Source organism: Xenopus laevis, chromosome 7L (assembly GCF_017654675.1).
Source record: "Xenopus laevis strain J_2021 chromosome 7L, Xenopus_laevis_v10.1, whole genome shotgun sequence".
NCBI classification, from domain to species: domain Eukaryota; kingdom Metazoa; phylum Chordata; class Amphibia; order Anura; family Pipidae; genus Xenopus; species Xenopus laevis.
The window spans coordinates 104,179,363-104,205,136 of NC_054383.1; the positions used below are offsets into that span (position 1 = coordinate 104,179,363).

Below are 25,774 nucleotides of genomic sequence, written 5' to 3' on the forward strand. Positions count from 1 at the left end.
GCCATTTCTAAGCAACTTTTCAATTCGCCTTCATTTTCCCTTTTTTTAGCTTTTGAATTAATTGTCACTGACCTCATCTAAAAAAAACAAATGCTCTGTGACGCTACAAATGTATTGTTATTGCAACTTTTTTATTATTCATCTCTCTATTCAGTCCTCTCCTATCTATATTCCAGTCTCTTGTTCAAATCAATGCATGGTTGCTAGGATAATTGAGATCCTGCCAACCAGACTGCTGAAATTGCAAGATGAGAGGAGGAGTTCAGTGCAGGGGAGGGGAGAGAGGAGGAGTTCAGTGCAGGGGAGAGAGGAGGAGTTCAGTGCAGATGAGGGGGGCGAAAGGAGGAGTTCAGTGCAAGGGAAGGGAAAGAGAGGAGGAGTTCAGTGCAGATGAGGGGAGAGGAGGAGTTCAGTGGAGGTGAGGGGGAGAGAGGAGGAGTTCAGTGCAGGTGAGGAGGGAGGAGGAGTTCAGTGCAGGTGAGGGGGGAGAGAGGAGGAGTTCAGTGCAGGTGAGGGGGGAGAGGAGGAGTTCAGTGCAGGTGAGGAGGGAGAGAGGAGGAGTTCAGTGCAGATGAGGAGGGAGAGAGGAGGAGTTCAGTGGAGGTGAGGGGGGAGAGAGGAGGAGTTCAGTGGAGGTGAGGAGGAGTTCAGTGAGGGGGGAGAGAGGAGGAGTTCAGTGGAGGTGAGGGGGAGAGAGGAGGAGTTCAGTGCAGGTGAGGAGGGAAAGAGGAGGAGTTCAGTGCAGGTGAGGGGGGAGAGAGGAGGAGTTCAGTGCAGGTGAGGGGGGAGAGAGGAGGAGTTCAGTGCAGGTGAGGGGTGAGAGAGGAGGAGTTCAGTGCAGGTGAGGGGGAGAGAGGAGGAGTTCAGTGCAGGTGAGGGGGGAGAGAGGAGGAGTTCAGTGCAGGTGAGGAGGAGTTCAGTGCAGGTGAGGGGGAAAGAGGAGGAGTTCAGTGGAGGTGAGGGGGAGAGAGGAGGAGTTCAGTGCAGGTGAGGAGGGAGAGAGGAGGAGTTCAGTGCAGGTGAGGGGGGAGAGAGGAGGAAGAGAGGAGGAGTTCAGTGCAGGTGAGGGGGGAGAGAGGAGTTCAGTGCAGGTGAGGGGGGAGAGAGGAGTTCAGTGCAGGTGAGGGGGGAGAGAGAGGAGGAGTTCAGTGGAGGTGAGGAGGGAGAGATGAGGAGTTCAGTGCAGGTGAGGAGGAAGAGAGGAGGGAAAGGAAAAGTTTTGTGCAGGTGAGATGGGGAAATGGGGAGTTCAGTGCAGGGAAGGCAGAAAGAGAGTGACAGGGGAGTTATTGGCTTACACACAACTGGTAAGGTTTCGGTGACATAAATATTAGCTGCGGGCGGAAGACTGAGGTGGCTCTTCTACCCTTAAATAATATGTCTCACAACGGGTGCTGGGAGTTCCCCACCCCGTACCCACTCACGTCATAGGATGATTGGAGTTATGGAGCAGGAGCCGTGGCGCGGGGCGAGTTTGGGTTTGTCCTTCCTCACTTGTAGCCTCCACAACGCACCGCGCCCAGTTGTAGAGCTCGAGCAGACTGGCCGCAAGGCGCCTGAGGACTATGCCATTGATTGGCGCCTCACCAGCAGCTGCTGCTAGGGAGAAATAGTGCGCGCTCTGGCGTCTATACAAGGAAAGGCCTGGCCGCGTTCATGGCGCTATGGTGTCCATTTACGGTCAAACGTACAGAGTGGGAAATAAAGAGACGAGTAACGCTGGTTCTCTACGTACGTCTAATGTGCTCCGCGCCGGATGTATAGATTATACACAATGGATCTGCGCTCGTCTATACCCTGATGCTGGCCAGGAGCACATTGTGTAACCGCGCTGTGATACATATAAAAACGTCATCATGGCAGTAACACAGGCCGACAGAGTGGGACGTAGCACTGTACACACAGCCTGATATCCAGGGGCGATACTTGTCTAGTGGGGAGGAGGCTGCGCCCTAATACCTCATGCTCAGCAACAGGGCCGCTCCTGAGGCAAATGTCTGTAAACTGCTGTGTGAGGATATCCTGACTGAAACATTTTCAGGGTATCACTAACCAGTGGCGTAACACGCTGTTACTGGGCCCCACAGACAATTATTTTTCAGGCCCCCAAAAGGTTTAGAAGTTGACTTGTTGACATTGAAACTGTACATGAATTAGGGTCTAATGCAGGTCTGGACTGGGCCCTGGCATTCCAAGTACATTGAGGCCCTACCAGTCCACTAATTAGTTCTTTCTATGGCATCTTATAGCAGCCCCTCTGGCATTTGCCACAACCCACAGATTGCCAGGCCTGGTCTCATGGGGCCCCTATACCTCCTGGGTCTGCTTCCTCTAAAGTTCCGCCCTACCAGTAATAAACATGCAGTGGCATAAATACAAAGTACTAGGTGGGCACCATAACAACGTCTTGTCATGCAGGTGCTGCCTTACATTATTCCTTCTAAATATCTGAAAGGGGTGAGAGCTGTGATGGTATGGAATTCTCTCCCTGAATCAGTTGTATTGGCTGATACATTAGATAAATTAAGAAGGGGTTGGATGGCTTTTAAGCAAGCGAGGGAATACAGGGTTATGGGAGATAGCTCATAGTACAAGTTGATCCAGGGACTGGTCTGATTTCTATTTTAGAGTCAGGAAGAATTGTTTTTCTCCCTCAGAGGCAAATTGGAGAGGCTTCGAGTGAGGTGTTTTTTTTTTTTTTTTTGCCTTCCTCTGGATCAACTAGCAATTAGGCAGGTTACATACAAACTTAAAATGTTGAACTTGATGGACGTGTGTTTTTTTCCAGCCTAACTTACTATGTTACCATGAGAGCTCCACCTAAAAACGCTTTCCCCCTACATATTCTGCACTCAAAGGGGTTGTTCACCTTCCAAACACTTTTTTCAGTTCAGTTGTTTACAGATTGTTCCCCAGAAATAAAGACTTTTTTTCAATTACTTTTCATTATTTATTTTTTACTGTTTTTCCAACTTAAAGTTGAATGTCCCTGTCTCTGGTGTTTGATTCTGTCAGTTCAGTAATTCAGGTGCAGACTCTTAACTGTTACAATTTTGCAACATTTAGTTGATACATTTCTCAGCAACATCTCTGGAGCATCAGCAACTATTGTATCAATTCTAACAGCTGCCTGTAATGAAACCCAGAGATTCTGCTCAGCAGGGACAAAGATAAGAAATGTATCAACTAAATGTATACATTTATAACAGTTTTCAGGGTCGGCGACTCCCCTCCCAGAGCTGCTTTAGAAGGTGAAAAATGACACTTCAATATTAGAAAAACTGAGAAAATAGAAAGTAATTGGAAAAAGTCATTATTTCTGGTGATCTATCTGAAAACAAGTAGTTTGAAGGCGAACAACCCATTTAAACACATGTCCAATGGATTTAAGGTTATTTATAAATGTAATTGCTATTGAGAGCAGCATTTGTCAGTTTACATTTTCTTCTCTTCAGAGTATGACTCTTAAAATGCCACAGACGGGGACAAAATTAGATTCTGCTACATTGTTTCAAGAGTCAGAACCAGATAACAGAAAAAATAGAAACAATTTAAACAGCAGTTACATTTACACAAACTGAAACTTTAAATTCTGTGCAATATCTGTCTGTGAAAGTTGCTTTGAATTCTATAAAATACCTTGTGCTCTGTTACAGTTGTTTCACACATTTCCACTCACTGACAAACACTCCTGTACACACTCATTCCTGCCTTTAGTGAATCACTCACTTGTACATCTGCATTATTCATTCAGCCCCCCCCCCCATTCACAAACCCACTATTCCAGACACCAGGAGCCACTCACATCTCACTCTCAAACTGTATTGCTCATCCATAGAACTCTGCCCCACATTCCCACTAATTCACTTGACCCTCATTTTTCCTTCACAAGAATAACTTTACCCCCATCAACAGTAGATCCATTTGTTGCTACTGTATTTATATATCCAGGATATTGTAAACACATGGACAATTACACACACTATCCTGTTATCTATGTATTACATAATGTGTCATGTTCTCAAACGGTCACATCCGTTTCAGAGATTGTTCTATAAACCTTACATAGTGATTTTGAGAGCTAGAAGCTGTTCTACATACAATTGTCTGTTTTTTTTACTCTTCAGCTACTGTTGGACTACACATCCCAGCATTCCCTACAAGCCAATCTAATTCAGCTACAACAGGAAAGCTGCAGATTGTTTTGCTTCTATAAACATATATGGCTGTAGTTAAGACTAGGGTTTACTAACCTGTAAACACAGCAAAAGATGACCTTCTGGTATCCTCTGCTAAATCTTCTTGCCCTCTAGTTAAAGTGGTTTAGGCAAAAAACACAGATCGGTACTACAGAAGGCAGCTATGGGCAAAAAAGTCTGGAACTGGTCTGAGCTGCAGCTGTTCACATTGGGATAGAAGTGCGGCTTTGTCAAATTGAGTCCGCCCAGTGGGCCGAGCCCAAGCACACGTGTCCCAGACTGCAGACAGACACTGAGCCCACTGTGTGACTCATTAACCCTCTCACTTCTATTATTAGAAAGAGTCGTAATCACTAGACTTGTCCTTCTGTAGGGGTGCACCTTGTGCAAGCCAGTCATAAAGACAGCTGCCTAGTGTTGGAGTGCTTGGAACTAAATCAACTAACTCCACCCAAAATCAGTAAATTTTTTGTATAATCACAAAACAATTCTAACCAATTTCCGTATATACAGTAGAACCCCCATTTTACATTTTTCAAGGGACCAGAAAAAAATGGTGTAAAATCCAGGAAAATGGAAAATCAGGGAAACGTTTAATGCATAATGTATAGGTGGGACCACAAAACAACAATGTAAAATGAGGGAAAACTTAAAATCAGGGAATGTAAAATTGAGGTTCCACTGTATAATAATTAACAGTTTTAAATTATTTGAAAGTCATTTGCAAATGTGTTTGGAATTGAAAGCAGTAGCTGACTCCTGAAACAATGTAGCTGACCCGGACGAGGACAGTTTGCTACATTGTTGAATCAGAACCTGCAAATCGCAAGGGTTAAATAATCAACAAATAACTTCAAAAGAATTGAAAAAAATGAATTAACTCCACTCAAGTTCTCTGGGTGGAGTTCCCCTTTAAAATACAACTGTTTTATATAGCACAGTGGCAAACAGGGTGATTTTGGGCATTTTGCCATCCATTTTTTTATTCCTCAGTAGAAAACACTTGCCACTGCCCTCTGCCTTTAGGATGAGGTCACGTTGCGTTTTTAAAAATGCATGGTTGAGCATAAATATGCCAATAAATCCGCACGCCTGATATGTGTTTCCAGCCTGTAGTTTTCTTTTCCCAACATGCAATATTTTTGGGTTTTCTCATTCCCAACAATTCCACTTGGAAGAATTTTAAATAACTTTTGTGAAAAAAAGCCAAGTGGAAAAGCAATATACATGCAAAATGTAGCCGGACTGATTGTCAATATGCAACGTTATTATATCACCAGCATACAGCACAGAATGTATATGCGCAATCCATCTTGCGAAAGTTTGGCTTCCGTATTTCAGCAAAGTGTATTTCAAAACCTGTAGATCCTACAGAGTGCAATAATATGGAGTTTCATTGGTGTTTCTGCTAAAAAAAAAACGCAAATATTGGTGTTGTGTGGCGGATGTTGGCTTGCAAGAACCCTGTGGTAGGACTTCATCTTGTGCGTATTTATGCTTGAATACACGGTTTTAAAAAACGCAATGTAAAAATGCCCATGTGACCTAGCCCTTAGGGCAATCATGTGAAAATGCCAGCATAGGCAGTAGTCAAGCACTTCTCTCCTGAAAAGGAGAATGGGATTGTTGCATGTGTCACTTCAGAGCACCTGACAAACGAGAAGCCAAACCCCTGTGAAACGTTGCACAGTGCAAGTCCTGAGTCAGTCCTATCAAGTGTCACACATCTAGCATGACAGTCACAGACCTTCTGTCCCACCCCACACGGGGAGGGAATGGAATTACGCAGTTTACAGCTCTGTCTCACAGCTTCCTAATTGAGTTAGACATGCTCAGAGAAAATGAAAAAGGCAGCACTCCGGATAAAAGGATTATTGCAACAGATTACATGACCTGGCGCGTTTCGAGAGCAACTCCCAATCATAGGCTTTGATTAAGGAAGTTGCTCCCGAAACGCGTCAGATGATGTGATCTGTTGCAATAAACCACAATCCTTTTATCTGGAGTGCTGTCTTTTTCATTTTCTCTGAGCTTGTTAACTACAGTGGGGACGCTGGTGGCAGAGCACCCAGACCATTATATGGAGCTGCTTTGAGGACAACATACTAGGGGTGAGTTTGAAGCAGCCTAATTTCTTTCTGATTTTGTGTTCCTAATTGAGTTGACTCCCTTGAAAGTTCTGATGAGTAAAACTGCTTCCATAGTTACAGTTGCTGTGTTTGTATTGCCAGGCTGGTGGGAAGTCTGATCCACACTAGGGTTGGGCAGACAGAGGACGACATGCTATTTCTTTAAGGAAAGTGGTGCGGCCATTCTTCTTTAACAGCTGAGTGGCCAATGAGCAGATCAGAGGGAGCACAGCCCACTGTTTAGGTCACTGAATAACCAAGGCTACATCACTGATGAATGCAGAAAATAAAAACTCATACCAAAGGACATAAAGGGAAGAGAGTCCAAAAAACACCAGTTCAGATACCAATATATGTGGCATGTAGGTATTGGTCAGGGAAGCATACACATTCCGAAAACCATAGAAAACTCTGTAATATGAGCTATAAATTAGACACTTGAGTTTACAGGCAGAGCTGCCTCAGAGGGGGAAGATGGAAGTCCTGTCAAGGGCCCAGTCCTAGGAAGGTCTGAGTGAGATCTGAATTGTGCACGCTAGAAGGGGGTAGGGCTTGCCTGGAACTGCGTTGGGCATTTTGGGTCAGATTTGGGAATGATCTACAAATATTTTTTTTTTCAATTGGGGCGCGATCCAGGCAGGCAGTGGGGTACTAACTCTGGCCGCTTGGTGCTAACTAAATAGTACGGTGTGACAATATTTCTGATGGTATTACTGGAATAATATATATATAAGCTTCTTTTCTTCGCAGTGCCTTTAGCTGTCCCTAACCAACGTTAATAACTAGATATATTTCATACAAAGGGCACACAGAGAGTTGAATCCATGCCCAGACTAAGATTCAAAATAGGCACTGGCATTTCAAGTATGCAAAGGCCCAAAAATCCTCACACAGGTCTCATATAAAGAGCTGCTATATGGCACTTCACATGAGCTGACATGTGCCAGAATATCCAGATTGTAAGTCCAGATCTGCCACTTTGCCACTCCTTTATGTAATAGGGGCTGATAAATCACTTTTGGAATTTACTTATGTCCCCAACAATTGTCAGGATTATTGATCCCATTAAAGGTGATGGTATACAGAATAATTAAGTCACCTGCAGAAAATCTGCGTGAACTTTCAATATGTTTTTCCCTATATAATTTACATTTATAATTTACTGCCTGGATCCATGGCTGGGATATTGACATATATAAACATCCAGAGAAAGCAGCTATAACTTGTACCAGGAAAACAAACCTGTGTATAACATACATATATACATTTATGCGCTGCTTTGACCAAACTGAAATCAACAATAACATTAGTCCACATCTATTATAGGGATACCACATCTACTTTACAAATCTTTTCTATGTCATTCCCCAAAGATCCCCTTAAAAAAAATTTCAGCAGTACGCAAACTGGGGAGAACACACAGTGCCTGACTGAATATGTGAGGGCAGGCTAAATTACCTTTCACCTATCCAGTCAAATCTCCTTTCTGGTGGTATTAAAGTGCATGCTATGCAGGTGTACTCTCATACAGGCTGGAGGATTTGGGGGATAACTGGATTTGCCACCACATACCCACACCCTCTCCAAGCTGCCTCTATCAGAACAGGTAGAAAAGAAGGGGGGTGTATAAAAGCGTGATGCACTGAATCCACAGGCGTGGTTTTCTTTTCCCCTTCCCAGCCCTGGTTTCCTTGTGTAAATTAGTGTTTGGTCTGGGATTCATCCGAATCTTTCACAAAGGATTCAGGATTTAGCTAAAAACCAAAAACAGTGGATTTGGTGCATCCCTAAGAGTCAGTAAAATAGAGTCAGTAAAATAAAAAAGGAGAAGAGAAGACAAGTAATGGTGAGAATATGTAATGAATAAGAGCAGGACAAGATGGGGAAGGAAAGAAGAGGTCAGGGCCTCCATCAGGGGAGCACAGGGGTCACTCTTGTCCCAGGCCTGAGAGATTTCGGCTTCTAAGGGGGGCCGGTCATGCTGGAGAACAAGCTCCGGAAAAGAACGAAGCCGCGACGGCTTCCACTGAACACCAATGTTTTGTTTTTTTAAACTCCTTGCCACCAATGTTTTTTTTAAATTTGTAGTGGCCCTGGTCACCAATGTTTTTTGACTGGGGGGGGGCTGGCCACCAAAGTTCTTTTAAACTTGTTCATGGGGGCCCTGGCCACCAATGGTGTTTTTTTTAACTTTTACAAGGGGGCCCTGGTCACCAATGTTTTTTAACCTTGGGGGGGGCTCTAGGGAGGGCCCGGCCCACAAAATGTTGTCATTTGGGGCCCCACAATTTCTGATGGCAGCCCTGGAAGAGGTGGCACTTTTCTCTCATGGATCACTGTTAAAATGAAAGCAGAAAAGGGGAGAGAAAAAGCAAAAACCAAAAGGATATGGCTGATGGCACAATAGGGTTCACAGCCTGTTTAATGCAGTTTTCCATGAGGGAATAGTGGCAGTTTAATGAATATAAAGGATAATAATAATATGCCATGTGCCTTTAATTAAATGCTCTATGATTATGTATCAGCCTTCTCAATTCAAAGCAACTGGTCTAGTACACATATGGAGCCATGGCAGGCACAAAAATGTTCTCTCGGACAAATACTGTTTTGTTTTGGTAACAATGTCGTGCCCATGGGGGTGTGAATGTTCAACCCTGGAGGCCTGTGCCAAAAAAGGTTTGAAAACATCTTAGTGGGTTCTTAAGTTGTGGGACCAGGGATCTCTTCTATGGGTTGTAAGAAGTATCAGGACAAGAGCCTTTAGTTATCCCTCTCTCTGCTGGCTGCAATTTCCCAGCAACATCTCACAGGATTTTTTTCCTCCCCAAACTGCATGTAGCATTTCTCCTGGCAAACAGCAAACCATTCTCATGCTCAGCACAGTTACTCTGGAAAATGTCTCCAGTCGCATTCATATAATATAAATATAAAGTATTTTCCTGTAAGTGCAATTTAATAATACTATATAGAAAAATACCTAAGTACAGAGAGCAGTGCCCAGTCAGTATGCGGGAGTTAGTGGAAGTGATTTTTCTATGGTCACAAGAAGCTGGTGTAGGCATTAAGCCATGCCTGTAGTACAGATGGATTGCATAAAGTTTAATGATAATTTGGCAGTTTCTAGGAGAGGAACAAGGGTGTCCATTCAGAAGTGCAACACAACTTGTAGGCATCCACTGAAAACCCACATTCTATAAACGCTGCTGCAAAACAGAAAGGCTCTATCGGAGTCTATTTTGAGTCTGTGAAAAAACACTAATGCGGAAATGTATTTAAGGCATAGTGCTACCTTTTAATAAAAAAAAAAGAAAATAATCAGTCTGTTTAAAGCAGGGGCTGCAGGAGCAAATATGTCGATTGTCTACTGTCTGAAACAGAGTTACTTTGTAAAGGAAAACTAACTATATCCCTTTAAAGAAAGAACCTTAACCCTCTAAAGTAAATCATAGGTATTGCAAAAGGACTCTCTGCTTGCTTAGTTCCATGTGCCACACACAGTGTTTCCCACATTCTATATAAGAGAAGAATATGTCAGCAGTTCAGCGAGGTTTCCTGGAGAAGAAGCTCTATATAATATAATGTGCATGTCCTAGCCTTCATATACATTATACCATGCTATAGCGTCTAAGGAAATTAAGATTCATATGGAGATTAACTATTGTGGGGCCAAGTAAAGGACAGATTAACAAAGGGCCTGACTAAAGCTGGCCATAGATGCAAAGATCCGATCGTACGAATCATCGTACGATCGGACTTTCCCATCTCCCGACCCGCCACTAACCATTCAGATCAAAGTCTTACCAGTCAGATTAGTTAAAGAACAGATCAGCAATGTTTTGCCCCTGACAGCAATCGTACGATATCTATGTCCAACCAAAGCTGGTGACAGTCTCCCACTGAAAATCGTACGATCAGCAATACACGCAGAGATATTATCAGCAGCCGACAGAAATTTTCTAACCTGTCCAATCGACCAAACGACCGATCTCCGTCGGAAGAAAAATGTCGGGACTCTCCACACACGTTCCGAAAATCGTACGAATCCTCGATTCGTACGATTAGATCTTTGCATCTATGGCCAGCTTAACTGTATCACCAAAAAGTTGTAAAAAATAATGCCAATAATCTATTGCCCAGAATGCTCTGGATCTTTATGTAATTTGCATCTTCATACCTGATTTGTTATTTTTACTACTTTATTTAATTTGAATGGTTAGTTGTAGATCGTTACATTGAAACGAACAATCTTTCATCAAACAAAGAATAAAATCGGCACATCTATGGCCACCTTAAAAGTGGTGTGACTATGCAGGCTACCAGTCGCTATGTATGCGCATATACAGGCCCTGAATTTGCATGTGCATACCAAGATATTGTTGCACACAGTGTGGCATCATGGCCAGCATCAGCCAAAAGCCTGCCTAGTTGTACACAACTATTTTACCCTAGTTTGTACTAGCCCCCAACTCAAGTGGGGGCGGTATTTGGTTGGTAATATGCAACTTTTAATGTTATTGCTTTAAAACATTGTAATATTTTGCGATTTGTGGTATTTGGTTTGGGAATTTCATGCCAGAGGTGAGTTACTCAATATACCTCATGTAGGACCACTCCAGACTAAAGGTGGCCAGATTAAAACTGACCATATTGGTCCTTTAGACCAATTTATCTGCCCGTGTATGGGGCATTTCGACGGGTCTCCCCGATCGATATCAGGTCAAAAATCGGCCAGATATTGATCGGGCAGGTTTGATTTTTCTTGGCATTCGAGGACTGCAATGGCTAGTTTATGTGGTCCCATCGGAGCCCATTTCCTTCATTGTAATCTGATATTTGGCCCTAGGGCCGAACGATCAGATTAACCTGATAACGCCCTGCCTTTGGTGGACATAACGGGTTAAGATCCAGTTTTTTGGCGACCTTGCCAAATGAGCGGATCTTATCGTGTATGGCCACCTTTAAGTAGGCCTGGATTTATGGCAAAACCAGAAAGACCCGGGCCTAGGGTGGCAAAAATTCAGGGGCGGCATGCAGCATTAAAGTCAGCTGCACATGTGCATTTACGCATATTTAAGATATGCACAAATACGCGCACACACAAGGTGACGAGGAGGGAGACGCAGAGGGGAAGGGGAGAGAGACACGGAAGGCAAACGGAAGCAGAGGGGGAAGCCGAACGGTAGGGGGATGCGGATGGAAAGGGGGATTCGGAGGGAGATGCCTACGGGGAGGGGGGCGATGAGCAGAGACGGCCTAGGGGCTCCCCGTTTGTAAATCCGGGCCTGCCTTTAAGCACACTGCATGGGGAGTTCCTGAGAGTTACTGAAAAGCCATGTAAGATTTAGTACTTAAGCACCTCCTGTGCCCCAAGAGAGATAAGACAAGAAATATAAGTGCCTGCAAGTCTGTTTCCTGTTGTACAATAAACCTTTTGATTGAGTGAAGTTACTGGGATCCCTGAACTGTTATCTTGCACCAGCACACGCCAATAGCAAATATACAATTTTCCAACGTATTGTGAAAGATCAATTTCATTGTGACAGTGCCATGCTTCTTCTGCTCAAAGGGCTGCCTCCTTTTCAGACAGTGCTCAAAAGAATTGCATCAACCATTTATTTTGGAAGGGGGACACAATACTCAAAATGACTCCCCTTTCAAAGTGAATGGAGTCTGCAGGTGTCGGGTTCTTTCAAATGAAAATGAGGTGCTCTGCGTTATTATGATGACAAAAATCTCTAAATACACACATTTTATCCAAAATCTGCACTCCCAGCCCTGTGCTAAATCCTCCACTTCAGGATAGAAAGGGTATGACGCTCAGTTTACATTATTATCTGTCCAGGAAAACAACATGAAGCCCACCCTCCCTTTTAGGAGAGGTCCAGACAATGGCGGATCTCCACCTGTGTTTCTCTGCAGGTGGAGAATCCCCTGCCCCGCCTGCATTAGGAAGCATTGTTTCCGCTCGGGTGCAGGCAGACATGGCAGATTTCGGTGCCAAAATGCAACATTTTGTATTTCGCTCAGAAATCCGCCTTCGGTTCAAAAGGCTAGGGGTGTAGCATGGCAGTGGATTCTCCGCCTGCAAAGAATCCGCTGTGTAATACATAGTCTGGCTTTACCCTTACACAGACGGGGCAGAAATCAGCCTGCCGAAATCCTCAGGCTGATTTCAGCCCCTGACCTCTAGCCAAATCTTCTTGTCTGCTTGTGTCCAGAAGCCTTGTGTCAGCTCCGGTGCGAACAGACTCGGCGGATTTCGGCGGAGAAACGTGGGACTTTGCATTTAGTATTGAAATCCACTGAGTCACCAGGCTCAAACATCAGACTTCATTTACCTTACACAATCATCAGCTGGTCTGTCATTCTTTTAGCTAGATTCTGCCCAACATATTTAAAGTAAATCTCTAGCATCTTTTTTCAGTCTGCCACTGCTTTTCATAACAGTACAATTTTACAGCACGTCTACACAGCATTGCACAAAATGCTTCTGACAGCCAGAGCTGTGAACGCAGAACTTTCTTTCACTATCTCCCGTACCCTCTAGCATGTGTAATATACATAAACAGTTTATAGATAAGCAGACACAAGCAGATACAGCAGCTAGATTATGTTGTATGCAGCTTACACAACATGTTAATGCCCAAATATGCTGGGGAACAGGAAGTGTAAGCTACTGGCCATATATAGACAACATAATACATCACTGTGAACAATGGCACTCACTGGTTTAGATAAACGGGAGGAAAGATCAGCCAATGACAGACGGATGATAAAAAGATGGTATGAACAGACTAATAAGGAGCTTACCTGAACACAGAACAAATATGGACATGCAGCTATTATCTCGCTTCTTATAATGGGCTAACAAAATAAGTAGAGATTAAAATGCAATGAAATTTAAAGTGTGCAGTTGATTAAATAAATAAATAAAAGCTGAACTGCTTTGACCCTCCCCTATTAAAGGAAAATAATGCCCCCTTTTTTTACATGAGTTCATTCAGGTGGCCTAATCTAAAAAAAAGGTGCATAAACAATATCTAAATTTTCAAAATTGAATACCAAATTTCTAACTTAGAAACCGATCATGGCGACTTATCACCATTAGCTGTAGTAATGGCGATTTGTACTAGCGACTTTCCAGCTGTTAAATGTCCAAGTTGGAGCTACAGCGGCTCAAGAGTAGTACTGCATATTTTACATGTGGCGACTTGTATGTTTGTATACGGAAGGAGAACTATAGCAATTAGTCCCCATGATCAGGGTTTTTTTAAAATTGTGGCGACTAATCGCCCTCTTGTGTCATTGCCCTAAGGTCACTGGAACAAGAGGAGGGGCATCTTTAGAGAAACAAAGAACCACATATGTTTGGAAGAGATTAATCAGCTGCAGTAGTGAAGATTTATAGTGGGGTACAAATCTCCTAGTTTGCCATTGCCTTAAGGGCAAGGGTACATGGATCGTTGGCTCCGCTGCTCTCAGCCTGTGTTTTTTCTGTAGGTGGTGAGAAGCTGATTTGCTCCTCTTCACACCTCTGTGTATCTGCACTGGCTGAGAGCAGCTGAGCCAATGCTCCATGTGTCCTAGGCCTATGGCTTGCTTTCAATTGTGAGAAGGGGCTGTTTCTACATGCAGTTGTACTGACATGCATGAACAGATTTGGTCTTGACCATCTGGGAATGTATGGGGTGGGGTTTTTCAGAATGATAATCCTGCAATCCTGATGGATTATTAATTATCTGCTCCAAAAGAAAATCTCCATTGAGCTGCCAAACATTTGTGTAGTCAGTAGGGTTGCCACCTTTTCTGGAAAAAAATACCGGCCTTCCTATACATTTATCTTTATTCCCTATTAATAACATTGGGATCAACCATCATTTTTACCGGCCAGGCCAGTAAAATACCGGGCAGGTGGCATCCCTAGTAGTCAGTCCGAACTAACAAAACAATGCAGTGTGGCCGTGCATGTGAATCACCCGATACTGTGTGAGCCAGGAAATCAGCAATTTTTTCATAAACATATATTGAACATGCTTATCGGTCAGTGATCCACTGAACCCCATACACATAACTATACAATGTGTATATCTTTGTATACAAATGAAGCACCTGTTGTTTCTATGCAGTTTTTTAGTTATTACTCGTTACTGTTAGCACAGGTTATTAATAAACCGTGGCAGCATTTGGTACATTATCCCATTTTTACATGCCAGCAACCCAGTGCTCAAAACACCTGTGCTCACTGCTGGCCATTTCAACTTCATTTGAATAAAGAAGATAATGTCTTTAGCTTTTTTTGGGTCTCAGCACTACGTAATATAATGTAATTTGTATTATTATTTTGTACTGGATCTGGTGTGCTGTTTAAAGCAATTCATCTACCCATTGGACACTATGGCCACACAGTTCAGTCTCTTCCAACTAGTTTGGTCTCTGTGTGGTCAACTGGAAACCCAGGACATGAAATTGCTACCATCTGCAGGTCTATGGCTTATTGTCCTGATTAAGGCAGACAATAATTATAGGGTTCTCTGTGGGACAGTCACCAGATTTTGCAAACATTTTGCAAAATGTGCACATTGTTTGGTAATTTGCCCACAAGGGACAATGGCATCTGAAATAATATTTTACTTACAATTAATGACAATAATTCCTTGTGTTCTGTTTATTAGATACAGTCGATAAACAACAAATACATTTTTTTAGTAAATATAACCACTTCTTGCCAGCTACATTGGGTTATTTACTTTAATATTTACTATAATTCATGCTGTTTTTTTTATTCCTTTTTTTGTTTGTACATAAAACTTGGGGGCAGTATGAATTACTGTATATTTTCTAATCATTTGCTTTAATGTTTCAACATTCTTTAAACAAATAAGGTTCATTATTCTAGGCTTGCGTGGCTAGAATGAGAGACATTTGTGGGCTTAGAAAGAGTTAGATAAATATTTGATATATTTCATAGAAAATAGATAGAATTCGACAGGATGGCTTCACGCACATCACAACACTTCGCCAGGCGTAAATTCACCTGGACAGCGCTAATTTACAAAGATCCAAAGTTGCGCACAGGGTACCGAACGCTGGCGAAATTACGTTCAGCAGTTCGAAGTTACGCTACGTTGGCTAATTAGCATACGGCATGCAGTTAAAGTACAATGGTCGTATAAGCTGCAACAAATACATTACACTGCACAAGGCCAGGGAACCTTAATAAAATTATATAAAGTTGTTATAATGCCCTACACATGTGCCCACAGTATAGGTTAGGTGCCATGTGTTAGCAAATGTAGGGGGGAAGGAGGGTACCCCAAAAAAAATTTACGATCTTTTTCAGTCTATCACACTTTAAATAGTAAAAAACGCCAGAGACTTAGAAAATTTTTCAACTTTTTTTTGAGGAACTCTTATCTACTCTATTGCACTTCGCCTGGTCTGAGAACGCGAAGGCAAGTCTGGTGATAGAGGTAATGGTCAGTAAAATCAAAAACTTAGTGAATTTGCATAGTAACACTCTTTCGCCAGACTGAAAATTCGCCTGGCGTTAGAGTGCGAAGTTGCGCCACAGTCTATCTCCTTGGCGAAATTACACCAGCTACCGTTAGTAAATCGGCAAAGTGCCGAAATGACGTCACGCTGGCGAATTTTTCTCCAGCGTTAGCCACTTCACCCTTTAATAAATTTCCCCCTATGGGAGACGGCCTTCTCGTAATTTGGAGCTTTCTGGATAATGGGTTCCCAGATAAGGGATACCATACCAGACAGCAGGCATAAAATCACGGAGTTGTACTATACAAAAGCTAGCACAACACTGTAAATGTGATCATTTTTAGAATAGCTGGCTTCAACATTCAGAGCCCAGAGGGTGACAGAACAGTGATAGGATAGAGGGAACCCTATTTAGGAAGGCTTCCTACTGCTTCAGGAACAACCCCTTTTCCCTTATTTGCACATTAACAAATTCATTTTGAAAATCCAGGTAATTTGTGCATATTTTCTTTACGCTGTTAAGAAGTGTCATCCCTTATGAACCATAAAAGCTTTCTGCAATTTATATGCAGGGAAAAGGGAACAACTGGACGAGGTTTCCTAGTCAGTAAACCATGGCTTCTCTCATATGAACAAATTAATATACAAGGATAAACAAGTCTCATCATCCTCATTTAGTTATATAGCACCAGCAAGTTGGCAATGTTTACAATATTTTCTTTTTATACTGTATGAACACCAAAACAACTGCCATATCTATGCACCACATACAACTTCTACAATCATGGGTATAACATGCAAAATATGTGTAACCTCTCTCTTTACAGTAGAGGAAGGATGATGCAATTCATGCTTAAATACAGACTTATTGCATTATGTGCAGATTTGACATGTCCGATACTGTTCATTGCACTCAGTATAGATTTTAGTACTTACAAAGCTGCTCCCTGCAGACGTCCTGGGATACCTAAGGGTTACAGTAATGCTGAATCCTGCTCACATTCCTCTCCACACAAGCTATTTCTGATGCAGGGAGATGGTGTTGTGCTGGTAGGAGCGCTGCATTGTCAAACTCTGTAGGGGAATCACTAATATGTTTCCATGACTTATTCGGAATACAATCCCAAAACAAGTTTCTGATAGGACTCAACTGAACCATAACCAATTGTAAACACAAAATAGCACACAAAGCCTTCCTTTTCCCCTCTTGAAACATAGTCTTTTGGTATTAGATAATAAAGGACTCCCCCCCTGTGAGTGCAGTTCAGATATTTGAAACCAGGCTAAATTAACAGCATTGTTCTGGTATGCAAAGGCAGTTAACTCTACATCTTACACTAAATAAATCCTAAATTGCACATTCATAGCACCCCGCAGAGTAGCCAGGTATTCACAAATCTTGGCTGCAATACTACAGACTGAACAAGTTCTCCTGGCTGGGAGCAAGTAAATTAACTTTGTACTGGGCATTTGCATATGGATTTTTTTTCTGCCTCCCCAGCAGCAGGGTGCCAAAACTGTCTTCAAAATATCACTTTGTATATGTAGTCAGCAGTGTTGCACTGCACTGGTAAAACTGCCGTGTTTGCTTCAGAAACACTACTATAGTTTATATAAATAAGCTCCTGTGTAGCAATGTGGAAGCCATTCAGAGGAGAAAAGGTTCAGGTTACACAGCAGATAGCAGATAAGCTCTGTAGAACATAATGTTATCTGTTATCCACTATTTAACCTATGCCATATAGCCTTTTTTCAATTTCTGCCATTGCTACACACAGGGCCCCCATTAGAAATCACGGGGCCCCGTACAACAAAATTTTTGGGGCCCCCTGGGCCCCGCCCACACTGACGACCAAGCTCCACCCCATATCCCGCCCACTCCACATCGCAGTTAAAAGACCACAAAGACATCAGCGCTAAAAAAGTAACCCCCCCACACAAGTTGTAAAAAGCTATTGATGGTCAGGGCCCCCTTATAAAAAATTGGGGCCCCAAAAAAAAAAAAAAAATTTTTTTTTTTTTTTTTTTTAAAAACATTGGTGGCAGGGGCCCCCTTATAAGTTAAAAAAAACTTGGGGCCCCCAACAAAAAAAATGTAAAAAAACCAAAAATAAACAAACATTGGTGGCAGGGGCCCCCTTATAAGTTAAAAACAAATTGGGGCCCCCAACAAAAAAAATGTAAAAAAACCAAAAAGAAAATTAATTTTTTTTTAAAAAAAAAAAAAAAAAAACAATGGTGGCAAGGGGCCCCTTACGAGTTAAAAAAAAATTGGGGCCCCAAAAAAAAAGTTTTAAAAAAAAGATTGGTGGCAGGGGCCTATAGAATATTAAAATAATACATTGGTGGCCAGGGGATTAAAAAAAAACACAAACTGGTGTTCAGTAGGATTGAACTCATGGCTTCAGTACTTCAACTTCGCCTCCTTTCGTGACTTCGGGTCTTTTCACCGCTTCAGGACTTAAATTTCGGCTGTTTTCGTGACTTCGGGTCTTTGCGCTGCTTCAGGACTTCGGCTTCGGCTGTTTTCGTGACTTCGGGTCTTTTCGGCGCTTCGTGACTTCGGCTTTTTCCGTGACTTCGGGTCTTTTCGGCGCATCGGCTTCGGCTTTTCGGCACTTCCGCATTCGGCACGCAAGAGGCAAGACGTACGGCTCGGGCGCTCGTAAGGGGGGCCCGGATCTTCAAAAAATGCAGCGCTGCCGGGCCCCCCTTCATGCCCTGGCCCGGTACGCTTGTCCCCCCTGTCCCCCCCTGATGGCGGCCCTGGCTACACAGCAGCTTGTTTATATGAACTATAGTAGTGTTTCTGAAGTAAACAGATCAGTTTTATCAGTGTAGGGCAACAGTACATGCTATTTTACTTACTTTAAAACACTTTAATTTCTTTTTGGTGTTACTGTTCCTTTAAGCAGACATACACTGTGAGACCCTGCCCAGGGCACTATATGATGTTAATGGTTAATATGTTATAGAATGGTTAATTCTAAATAACTTTTCAGTTGGCCTTAATTTTTTCTATTTTATAGTTTTTAATTATTTGCCAATAAGGCTACAGATTTATTGTTATTTTATTGTTATTACTATCTTTTTGTTGCTTGCCTTTTCATTCAGTCCCTCTCCTATTCATATTCCAGTCTCTTACGATTGCTAGGGTGGCAGTGGCGTAACTAGATATTACTGGGCCCCACAGCAAATTATTTTTCAGGCCCCCAAAATGTTTAGAGGTTGAATTGTTTCTCCAATATTTATTGAAATTGTATATGAATTAGGGCCTCCTGTGCCCCCCTGCAGCCGCAGGGTCTGTTTCCTCTACAGTTACGCCCCTGTAGGGTGGTAACTGCAAACTGGAGAGCTGCTGAATAAAAAGCTAAAGAACTCAAAGCCCACAAATAAAAAATGAAAACCAACTGCAAATTATCTCACTGTCTTCTGTCTACATCTACTAAAAGTTAATTTAAATATGAACAACCCTTTTATGCCTCAGTAGCTCCCCATCTTCTTTTCTGCTGATTCACTGCACATGCTCTGTGCTGCTGTCACTTACTGAGCTTAGGGACTGACTCACAATATACAGTAAACATAGAATGGAAATAATATAAGGCTGATTAATACAGATAATTACTACACGGCAGAACAGAATCCAGCGCAATTAGCATCAGAATTTAATACAGTCCTGTAGCATCATCTTATATTACAGACCAACCTCATTTTCTGCTGGATAATTTGCCACGACCCCTAAGATTAGTTTAGAGCCCAATGAGCATGTAAGTGTCGCAGACACTTTCCAAGATGGTGACCCCTGTGACAAGTTTGAAGTCCTGGATCACTGCTGATATTGAGAAGCTAAAACTTTAGGCTGGTGCAATAACTTCAGTATATAAAATATGACATTTTTTTATCATATTAATTTTTAGGGTTTAGTTCTCCTTTAAATTCTAAGCTTCTGTGGTCAGGGGACTTAGGTAAATAACTGATCATTCTCTGTAAAGTGTTGTGTGCTAATTTTGAGCATCATATAAATGATAACTTTCCAATGCACATTAAAGGGGTTGTTCACCTAAAGATTAACTATTAGTTTAATGTAGAGAGTGATATTCTGAGACAATTTGCAGTTGGTTTTCATTTTTTATTATTTGCGGTTTTTGAGTTATTTAGCCTTTTTATTCAGCAGCTCTCCTGTTTACAATTTCCATTATCTGATTGCTAGGGTCCAAAGTACTCTAGCAACCATGCATTTATATGAATAAGAGACTGGAATATGAATAGTAGAGGCCTGAATAGAAAGATGAGTAATAAAAAGTAGCAATAACAATAAATGTGTAGCCTTACAGAGCAATTGTTTTTTTGATGGGGTCAGTGACCCTCCAGTTGAAAGCTGGAAAGGATCAGAAGAAGAAGCCAAATAATTCAGAAACTATAAAAAAAGAAAAAGAAAAATGAAGACCAGTTGAAAAATTGCTTAAATTTAGCTATTCTTTAACCTGCTAAAAGTTAACTTAAGGTGAACCACCCTTTAATTATACATTTTCACTGTTTTTAAAGTCGTTAGTAAATGTTATTGTAATTTAAAGCTTCAGGATTTGCTATACTTTAGTTTGTGGCAAGTGATGTAAACATTCTGGTTTATCATCCCCCGCCAATGTGAAAAACTGTCACAGAACAACTTTCATATCCGGTGCAATTTCAAGATATTGTGTAATGTTAGTCATTGCAGTAAAAGAGTTCACCCAGCAAATCTGAAGGTCTGTAGTTGGCACTGACATGGAAATGACTAGATAACCCATATGTGACTCATATTCTAATCTAAACCACAGCTAAATTTATTCACCTGTCTTTACTGTGTTTCTGTGAAAAGTAGTATAGGGTCAAGGTATGCACAGACAGGCTGATACTGCCCATCAGTTTGTCTTTTTTTTTTTGACTGTACTAGTCTAGACCATGGCTTGTACTCCAAAAACTGAGCCGAAATACTTGCCTTTCCTGGTTAATATCCATAAGGAAGATCCTGCGGGATCATCCCATGCATATTGAATACAATGCTGAAATTCCCCTTAGGAATCTGACAGCCCAAGGGCCAAACACTGTGGCCCAGCATAAGGGTGGCTGAATTCTGCAGAGATTTGCTTATAAGGCACCATAACCAAAGGAGCACATTTTTCAGGTTTTGGCCTCTGTACATTATCTCCACCTTGAATTTTTTCAAATCTGCATTTGATAAACCTATCCATTCCGAGCATACATTTGTATGTTTAAATGATTTTTCCTCCCTTTTTACTAGGAATGCACCGAATCCACCGAATCCTTCGCGAAAGATTTGGCCGAATACCAAAGCAAATCCTAATTTGCATATACAAATTAGGGGTAGGAAGGGAAAACATTTTTTACTTCCTTGTTTTGTGACAAAAAGTCTTGCGATTTCCCTCCCCATGCCTAATTTGCATATGCAAATTAGGATTTGTATTCGGTTCGGCAGGGTAGAAGGATTCGGCTGAATCCAAATCCTGCTGAAAAAGGCCAAATCCTGGATTTGGTGCATCCCTACTTTTTACCTTCTTCATGTGATTCAGCCATTCAGTTCAGCTACAACACAAGTTGATATTGATTGAGGTCAATAAAGTTGAACATTGACATTAGATAGGAACACTTCATCCAACTTTGTCACCCCTTATAGCCCTGGATTTAAATATATAACACATATCACTCTTTTGCTCTAATGTACACCTTCAAAAGCCCTAGCCCTGGCCAATCTATATGTCATATGCTGCACTTTGTTCCCCTCTGCATAAACACATATTATAGATTCCCTCTGTTGGCTGATGGTTATCTCAACTCTATATGTTTGATTTAATTAAAGGTATATCATTGTCAAAATAAAAGTTTGTAGTTGTGCCTAAAAACAATGCATTATGTTTTATAATGCAGGGTAGATATGGAGCGAAATGATTTACTTACATTATAAAAATTTATTGTCATTTTTGCCTGCATATGAAAATGTAATTGGATGTTTTTAGATTCCTTCTTAACATTTATAAAGCTGCATTTCTCTCTTGCTTTATGCAAGATATTCTAGCAATCTCTATTTAGACCATAGTGGTCTGAGACCCTGACGGAAGCATACTGGTGTCTGTGGACACTAGGAAATCATTGTTGTGCCCACACATCATTTCAAGTAACTTTGCATACCATTCAGTGTGGTAATAGGTATGATGCTTCATACAGTAGATTTTACAGTATATTTTCAAACCAATTGATTTTTGTAAGGACAAATTACTACTAGCCTGGAGTGTTGGTTCATGGGTATAGTACTGTTCATTAAATATGCAGTATTATACTATCACCAAATTAGAATATAATATGCAGCCCTACGGAATAGTCAGGGGCCATATGACGGGTCCCTAAAACTCTGCACATTTCACACATCACTGGTTTATATTCTAGAATGATTCTGAGTGATGACCTTGGGTATAATGGTGACTGGGAGGGTCAGTCATTTTGCAGATCAGTTCTGGATTGGCTTATGATCCCTTACATGTTCTGGTGGTGTTACCAGTCAATAATGTTTTCCTTGGTTATGTCCTGTGAATTGTGATTCAATCACGCTAGTGTTCAGTAATCCATCCTTCTCATTTAGGCAAGCAGACCAATGATTTTACAGATTGGTTGGAAATGACCAAACTGTATGAAAACATGAACCCATGTGTTTATTCTTCACCCCTGCTTCTGATTCTATAAGCTCCTTCCCTTCTCACCTTATTTAGATTTGTAAAAATGCAGAGTATGGTCTGGAACTTAGATAAGAACATCTTGTGTTGTTAATACTGTAGTCATCTCCTGTAGTCATCTGAGGAACCAAAAAAAGTAACAATGCAGAAGCAGTATTACCATGAGGATACATGTGTAAAGTTACTTTATATATATATATATATATATATATATATATATATATATATATATAAAACTCGTCAGGCTGGAGCACTCAACCAATCAAGGCCGACTGCCTGGGTGCAGATTACAAATGGTAAGTACAAAGCAATCTTGAAAAAAACCGCACTCACAGGGCTTGTAAAGATGAAAAAATAAAAAAATTTTATTACGACGTTTCGGCTCTAATACTAGAGCCTTCCTGAGGAAGGCTCTAGTATTAGAGCCGAAACGTCGTAATAAAAAATTTTTCTTTTTTCATCTTTACAAGCCCTGTGAGTGCGGTTTTTTTCAAGATTGCTATATATATATATATATATATATATATATATATATATATATATATATATATATATATATATACCAAAATTTCAGATGCTACAGTTGCATATCCAGAACATCAGGGCTGTTTGGAATATGTGTATTTTCCCTTTTATTTACAGCTGCTACAGATTCTTAGAAGTAAATTTTTATTATGTAATTTATCTAGTGCTGACGTCTTTATGAAGCACTTCATTAGATTGCTCAACGCTCACAACAGGTTCCGATCACATTCACACATAGGGTTGCTACTGTTTCTAGAATAAAAATACCTGCCTTCCTATTTTTTTCTACATTTTTCCTTATTAATAACATTGGCATCAAGCATTATTTTTACTCCCCAGACCAGTGAAATACTGGCCAGGTTGCAACCCTCACACACTATGGTGAATTTTATGATTTTATTGATTGGATCAACACAGCATTTAAAATCAATGGATTCAATAATGGGAATGAACTGTGCTGCTGACAGGGCACTGCAGTTTAGTGATTGCCTTTAGTGGGAAGACAACACTTTGCCAGTCTGTGTCTCAGACACTGCATTATAAATGTTGACATATATGTATCAATATGTCTTAATAGTTGGGCTGATTTTTTGCCAAACAGTAGATTTGTCATTATAGAATATTTGGCCTACCTGTCTCATTCATGAAGGCATTGGAAAAATAGGGTGTCACCTCCCCAATGTCTCACTTCCATTATGCTCCACAATACGTGACAAGTAAGTCTGTGCACTTTGGCAATCAATGTGGACAGGGGAAATCAGACAATATTAAGCCAAATGGTTAACTTTAAAAGAACAGTAACGCCAAAATATTAAAGTGTTTTAGTGTAGGGGAACACTGGGCAATTCGGGGGGGTTTAGTCGGCAACTAATCGGCTCGTCTTTGTGTCAACCGAATGCCTTCCCTCTGTCTTGCGCCAGCTATAATGAAAAGTCGCCTGCGGCATGGCACACGTGGCGCTTCGTATTCCGAAATTGCCTCACGAGGAAACTTCGGGCGACTTCATAATAATTGTGCCCCTACCCTAAATCTACAACTGTATTGTGATTGCTACTTTTTATTACTCATCTTTCCATTCGGCCCTCTCCTAGTCATATTCCAGTCTATTATTCAAACCAGTAATTTGGACCCTAGCAATGAGATTGCTGAAATTGCAAACTGGAGAGCTGCTGAATAAAAAGCTAAAAAAAACACAAATGTTAAAAAATGAAAACCAACTGCAAATTGTCTCAGGATATCACTCTCTACATCATACTGAAAGTTAGTTTAAAGGTAATTATCATTATCCCCTCCAATGTTTGCCTGTATATTAACCACCCACTTAAGACTGTAAGCTCTACAGGGCAGGGTCCTCCTTTCTACTGTGCCTTTTATCGAATAGCACTTAAGCTCAATGTCCTAAGCGCGGTGTACTGTGCATATTTATTGTATCTATTATGTGACTTGTCCTCCCTGTGTGTACTTTTTATATATTGCACTTTATGCATTGTACGGCACTGCAGCTCCCTAACAGCTCTTTACAAATAAAGATATGCATAAGTACATTATGTTTCTCTTTCTCTGTCCCTAGCTTTATTAGAGACAGTATACTGGGGGGTATAGAGGTAGGGTTGCCATCTGGCTGGCAAAAATGGTTGATCCCAATGTTATTAATAGGGAAAAAAGATAAATATTTTTTTTTCCGGAAAAGGTGGCAAAACCCTATATAGATGGGGTTGTGCAACAGCAAATTGAGCCCATCAGGACTGGACGCTAGTGATGTGTGGGCCGGTTTCAGGTTGACCTCGCAGTACTCCTCGCGGGTGGCGGGCGCGGGTTGAGCTCTTCTCCTGCTGTCCCCGCCCGCCACCTTCAAATGCCGGCATCCGACTTCCGGGTTCCGGTTTTATAGTCTCGCGTCTGCTCGCCCCGCCCCTTTTGTGATGTCATCGGCGGGGCAGGTCTATAAAAGGACCCCCGGAGGCGGGTGCGGGCAGGCGCGGGTTGTAGCAGGGCGGGTTAGGGTCCGGTGCGGGTCAGTAAACCCTGACCCGCACATCACTACTGGACGCCTCTGTTCCATTACCCATAGAATTTGATCTCTGGCTCTTAAAGGTACAGTTCAGTATAAAAATAAAAACTGTGTAAATAGATAGACTGTGCAAAATAAAACATGTTACTAATATAGTTAGTTAGGCAAAAATGTAATGTATAAAGGATGGAGTGACTGGATGTGTAACATAATAGCCAGAATACTACTTCCTGCTTTTCAGGTCTATTACTCTGATTCAGTTTGTTTTAATTTTTACACTGAACAATCCCTTTAAAGGGGTTGTTCACCTTTAGATTAACTTTTAGTATGACGTAAAGAGTGATTTTCTGAGACAATTTGCAATTTGTTTTTTATTATTTCTGCTTTTATTCAGCAGCTCTCCAGTTGGCAATTTCCGTGTTCTGGTTGCTAAGGTCCAAACGACCCTAGCAACCAGGCACTGATTTCAATAAGAGGCTGGAATGAATAGGCGAAGGCCTGAATCGAAAGAGGAGTAATAAAAAGTAGCAATAACAATACATGTGCAGCCTTACAGAGCATTTGTTTTTTAGATGGGGTCAGTGACCCGCATTTGAAAGCTGGAAAGAATCAGAAGAAGAAGCAAACTTCTTCAAAAACTATAAGAAAATGAAGGCCAATTAAACAATCTCTCAGAAATAGTAATTCAATAAC

General features: G+C 41.5%; 1 protein-coding gene across 3 annotated transcripts in view; it reads right to left on the reverse strand.

Annotated features, from left to right (window-relative positions):
* klhl21.L (kelch like family member 21 L homeolog) overlaps positions 1-17,070 on the reverse strand; it is a 35,710-nt gene extending 18,640 nt beyond the window's left edge. Inside the window, 1 exon segment of one of the 3 annotated variants that reach the window (NM_001095011.1) lies at positions 4,254-4,345. The gene's annotated coding sequence lies outside the window, so the exon portion shown is untranslated. 3 annotated transcript variants of the gene reach the window in all.
* Between the last annotated feature and the right edge of the window lie 8,704 nt (positions 17,071-25,774).